This window comes from Mauremys reevesii, linkage group 1 (genome assembly GCF_016161935.1).
Source record: "Mauremys reevesii isolate NIE-2019 linkage group 1, ASM1616193v1, whole genome shotgun sequence".
NCBI classification, from domain to species: domain Eukaryota; kingdom Metazoa; phylum Chordata; order Testudines; family Geoemydidae; genus Mauremys; species Mauremys reevesii.
In genome coordinates this window covers 344,415,163-344,421,162 of record NC_052623.1, presented here as the reverse complement: position 1 = coordinate 344,421,162, position 6,000 = coordinate 344,415,163, and positions in this window count along the sequence as shown.

Genomic DNA, 6,000 nt, shown 5'->3' with positions numbered 1-6,000 from the left:
ATTGGAAAGGGTAATAGGGAAAGAGAATTTAACGTTCAGGCAGTAGCTAAAACGAAGGAGCAATAGGAAAAAGCGGAGATGTACTCTTCCGCTCCCTCTCTAATTACATTTTGCTAATCCGTTCAATTAACGTTGATGAATTTTATGATGAAAAGCATAATGAACCCATTAAACACAAAACAAGTATTGGCATAAACTCTTTTCACCCCAGGAAGTGAATTATATCAGAAAGACTGTGGTAATTTACTAATAAAGTGATCTAATGAAAAGAAGCCATTCATTCTGTGGCCAGTTAGAGACAGATTTGAGGAAGCTAGATTCTGCTCTTACCGTACACCAGGGTAAAGCCTTAGTAAATGCACTGGCATTAATAGGAATCACTCCTTTTTTATACCACTGTAACTGAGAGTAGAATTAGGCCCAGAGCATATGTAGCTTGTTACTACCCAATAATAATATGTAACACTGACGTCAGTATTTCTCTCCCACTCCCAAAAGGCACTTCCATAAAAAGTAGATTTCTTAAGCAGTTAATCGCTGTCTTATAGACTCTCCTGGAAGTTTTAACCAGAAACCACAAAAGCAGTGACAGATAAGTACAAACTGAGACAACTATTCATGATTCACAAATATTCCTCCTATAATACAATCTCCTCTCGCAATGTATGCATGACATTTCTACCATGTGCACGCTAAATTTATATGTCATGCATTTCCTTAACAAGACTATTCGTACAACTATGATAAATAGGCCCATAATCTGCAGCAATTTCAATCCTTCTGCATGCCAGCAATTGTCGCTTAGCAACGGTTGTTATGGGCAACACCAGCATCTTTCGCCGAATTCACTGGCAACCAAGCTTCTACAGGCTTACAACTGAGGCTTATACCTTAGAGAATATAGAACCCCTTCCCCCTACAAATCCATATTAGTTATAATCTCCCTTTGCACAATGTATAAGGCTCAGCAATTATTAATAATTAGCAATTTAGTAAGATCAAAACTGCCAGCCTGGAGATGATGCATGTACCTCTTTCTATTGCACTGAAGAGCCATTAACTGATATTGCAACAATGTGACAGCTTGCCCTCTCCCCAGGCTACTTAACATTCACAACATCATCTTTAAAATGAGTTGGGGACCTATGTAGAGAGAGGTATAAAGAAACCCCTTTACTAACCTCCTGCTGAGGTGCCTAGCTTTAATGCACTTCCAGACTTTTAAAACAATGTGCACATCGGTATATTACAGGCATGCTCTTGATGCGCCTTTATTTCTGGGTCCTGACCATCACCTAATGATTACATCTAATTGTTTAGTGTTTCACATAGGAGGAGCTGTTCCAAATTTATCCTCTGAGAGCTAACTCAGGATGCCATTTTTTTCAATGAGAACTCCATCTTGTGCTAAAATCCAGAGCTCTCCAGATCCTGTAAAATATCTGAAGAACCTTTGGAGCTAGAGAAAAAAGCCAACCAGAAAAGTGACAGGTGATCCTGTGCCATTCAAAAACTAAGTGCACATTAAGCAATGCTGGCTTTAATGAGGACAGCTGTGATATGGGTTAAGAAAGGTATCACGCTGCCTGATCACAGGGGAATATGAATATTTTATCTCAAATCAATTACACAGTTGCTATTCCCACTGCTGTCCTTAAGGCTCTCTTAAAAAAACACCATCATGGGAGCTGAAACTTGGCATCAGTGGGCTTAATCTGGAATCATTTAAAAAATATGTTTTTGCTAAATTGCAAGTTTTCTTTCTTTTTTTAAGCAGCAATTTTCACATACCTTCATATAATTTGCATTTAAATTACTCATTAGCTGGCATGACATATTATCTGTATGCTATTTGTCCTCTGTGAAAGAGTTCCCTCTTTAAAGAAGCAAACACTGAAAGTTAAACTCAAGCTCTGCGTTTGAGTCATTATTAAGATTGTAACCAACAAGAGCAAGACATGTCAAAGTTATGGGTGACAGTCCATTGTAAGCAATTACCAGGCTGTCAGATCAGTACATGAGATAAAGTATTATTTGCCATAATGCCTTGGTACTGCTGGTTGATTTATGGATTGTGTGTCAGACTTTGATTTGAATTTCCTCGTTTATCCTACGGTTGAGTCCTTCCATGAGTGCTGAGAGGGTACACTGAGTGCAGCTACAGTTTGGCAGAGAGGGTCCCATCCTACTCTCTCTGAAGTCAGACTTTCAGAATGGAACACTGAACCTAATGTAATCAGTTCCTCTTCAAAACCTTTGGGCTCTTTACAGTCGAGAAGAAGTATAGTCTTCTGGTTAGGCCCCTTGATTGGACCTCAAAGAATCTGCATTCAGATCCACTTTTTCCATAGTCGTCTTCTGTGACCTTGAGCAAATTACTTTATATTCCTATGTTCCCCATTCAAACATGGGGACAATACTTCATTTCTCTCTGACTTGTCCATTTAGATTGAAAACTCTTCAGGGCAGGCACTATTCTCTTATTGCTGTATATATTTTGTACAGTGACTAGCACAATGGGGTCTCAGTCTTGGTTGGGACATCTAGGTGTTATAGTAATATAAATTATAGTAATATCACTATGTTTAATCCCATATTCACATAGATTCATAGGGTTTAAGGCCATAAGGGATCACTATATTATCTAATATGACCTCTTGCATATCACAGGCCATTACATTTTACCAAGCTATTGAGCCCAACACCTTGTGTTTGGCCAAAACATACCTTCTAGAAAGGTATCCAGTCTGGATAGGAAGACATCAAGAGATGGAGAATCCACCACTTCTCTTGGTAGTTTGTTCCAATGGTTAATCACCTTCATGGTAAAAAGTTTGAACCTTATGTCTAATTGAAATTTGTCTGATTTCAGCTTCCAGTCATTGGTTTTTGTTATTCCTTGATAAGCTATCCACAAGTTCTCTTTCTTGCGTGGCAACAGCTAATTTAGACCCTATCATTTTACGTGTATAGTTGGGATTATGTTTTCCAATGTACATTACTTTGCATTTATCAACATTGAATGTCATCTGCCATTTTGTTGCCCAGCCACCCAGTTTAGTGAGTTCCCTTTGAAACTCTTTGCGGTCAGCTTTGGACTTAACTATCTTGAGTAATTTTGTATTGTCTCCAAACTTTGCCACCTCTCTGTTTACCCTCTTTTCCAGATTATTTATGAATATGTTGAACAGCAAAGGTCCCAGTATGGATCATTAGGGGACCGTGCTGTTTACCTCTCTCATTGTGAAAACTGACCCTTTCTTGTACCTCTTCTGTGGAAAGAAAGCTTCAGGCTCCACAGGTGTCAGTCTGACGCTGTTCACTCCACAACCCACCAGGGACATCAAGATGCTAAAGGCGCACCCTTTGTTTCCCATCTTTTTAACCCGTTACTGATCCATGAGAGAACCTTCCCTCTTATCCCATGACTGCTTAGCTTGCTTAAGAACCTTTGGTGTGGGACCTTGTCAAAGACTTTCTGAAACTTCAAGTACACCATATCTCTGCCTCTCCCTTGTCCAGATGCTTGTTGACTCCCTGAAAGAATTCTAATGTATTGGTCAGGCCTGATTTCCCTTTACAAAAGCCATGCTGACTCTTCCCCAACACATTGTTTTCCTCTATGCGTCTGATAATTCTGCTCTTTACTACAGTTTCAAACAAACAATTTGCCCAGTACTGAATTTAGGCTTACTGGCCTGTAATTCCTAGGATCACCTCTGGAGCCCTTTTCAAAAATTGGCATTACATTAAGTATCCCGCCTATCGTTTGATACGGAGGCTGTTTTAAGTGACAGGTTACATACAACAGTAAGTACTTCTGCAATTTCATATTCTGAGTTCGTTCAGAACTCTTCGGTGAATGACATCTAGTCCTGGTGACTTATTACTGTTTAATTTATCAATTTATTTCAAAACCTCTATTGACACCTCAATCTAGGACAGTTCCTCAGATGTGTCACCGAAAAAGAACAGCTCACATGTGAGAATCTCCCTCACATCCTTTGCTGTGAATACCCATGCAAAGAACACATTTAGCTTTTTCTCTATGGCCTTGTCTTCTCTGAGTGCTCCTTTAGCATCTTGATCATCCAGTGATGTACTTAAAAAAGGTGCAATTAGATTTTGTGTCTTTTGCTAGTTGCTCTTCAAATTCTTTTTTTGGCCTGCTTAATTATATTTTTACACTTGACCTGCCAGAGTTTATGTTCCTTTCTATTTTCCTCAGTAGGATTTGACTTCCGATTTTTAAAGGATGCCTTTTTGCTTGGAACCGCCTCTTTTACATTGCTGATTAGCTGTGGGGGCATTTTTTAGCCCTCTTGTTTTTTTGTTTTTGTTTTTGCTTTGGGGTATACATTTAGTTTGAGCATCTATGATGGTGTTTTTAAATAGCTTTCAGGCAGCTTGCAGGCATTTCACTTTTGCCACTGTTACTTTTGCTTTACATTTAACTGGCTTCCTTGTTTTTGGTGTAGTTCCCTTTTTTGAAGTTAATGCTAATATGGTGGGTTTCTTTGGCATTTTCGTCCCTACAGGGATGTTTACATTTACTTTGCTATTACCAAGCAGTTCAGCTATATTCACCTCTTGGACCAGATCCTGTGCTCCACTTAGGACCAGGGCCGGCTCTGGCTTTTTTTTGCCACCCCAAGCAAAAAACCAAAACCAAAAACAATAAAACCTGCGGGGCGGCCGGAGCGACGAAGCAAAAAAACCAAACAACAACAACAAAACGGTGCAGGGCAGCCGGAGCCAGGGTGCAAACTTTCGGTGCCACTCCCCCAGTCGCACTAGCTAGCGGGACTCCCTGTGCTGCAGACATGCCCCGGGCAGCGGAGTGCACACCCGGCTAGCGGCAGAGAGGGGGAAGGAGCGGGCTCCACGCTGTTCCCGCCTGCAGGTGAATTCTAGGTTGGTGGGGAGGGAAGGACGCGGACTTGCCGCAGACCTGGCACCGGCTGGGGCAGACAGAGCACACAGCCCGCTCCCAGCAGGGCTCGCCCCTCTTCCATGCCGCTGCCCCCTACAGGGAGGCCGGAGCGGTGAACCAAAAAAAAAAAAAAGGCCGGCGGTGCCACCCTAGGATTGGACGGAATGCTGCCCCTTAGAATCTGCTGCCCCAAGCACGAGCTTGCTCGGCTGGTGCCTGGAGCCGGCCCTGCTTAGGACTAAATCAAGAATTGCCATTGTCATTCCTGTGGTGGGACTCCAGAGGTGAAGTAGTACGGCACCCAGAGCCATCCCTTGGGAAGGGCAAATCAGGGCCTCGCACTTTGGGGGACCCCGTGGGCTGGTGCGATTGGCCAGCGCGGTCAGTCCCGGAAGATTAATCCATCACTTCTGCAGGGCCCGCCATCTTGTTGGCAGTTAGCAGAGACAGCGCCCGGCTCAGCCACCCACGTTTTGGTGCAGCAAGTCCCCCACCCTGGCCGGAACCCTGAGTCGCCATGGCGCTATGGTCAACAATAGCCCCGTGATAGGCACCAGCAGGGCTGGCTCCAGGCACCAGCAAAGGAAGCAGGTGCTTGGGGTGGCCAATGGAAAGGGGCGGCATGTCTGGGTGTTTGGTAGCAATTTGGCAGTGGGTCCCTCAGTCCCTCTCGGAGTGAAGGACCCGCCACCGAATTGCCACCAAAGAATGAAGAGGCGCGGTAGCGTAGCAGGTGGCCCAGCATCAGGCTGGATCTGTCCCGCTGGCCCAGCTGCCGATGCAGATTGAGGCCCCCAAGCCGGTGGGGGCTGATTTATCCTGGGCCCTGCACCCCCCCACGGACTGCCCTGCTGGCACCTTTCACTAACACTTCACTCAATTAGAAATCCTGAAAAAACCATACATTGCAAAGAAACAGTTGCACTGAAAAGCATGGTCAGACAGTGAAGATATTAAGGACCAGATCCTCGGCTGGCATCCTTGACCTCAGTGGAGCAATGCTGATTTACACCTGCTGAAGATCTGTCCCTCAGTTCTTTGCACCTAGAGACAAAATAGAGGATTGT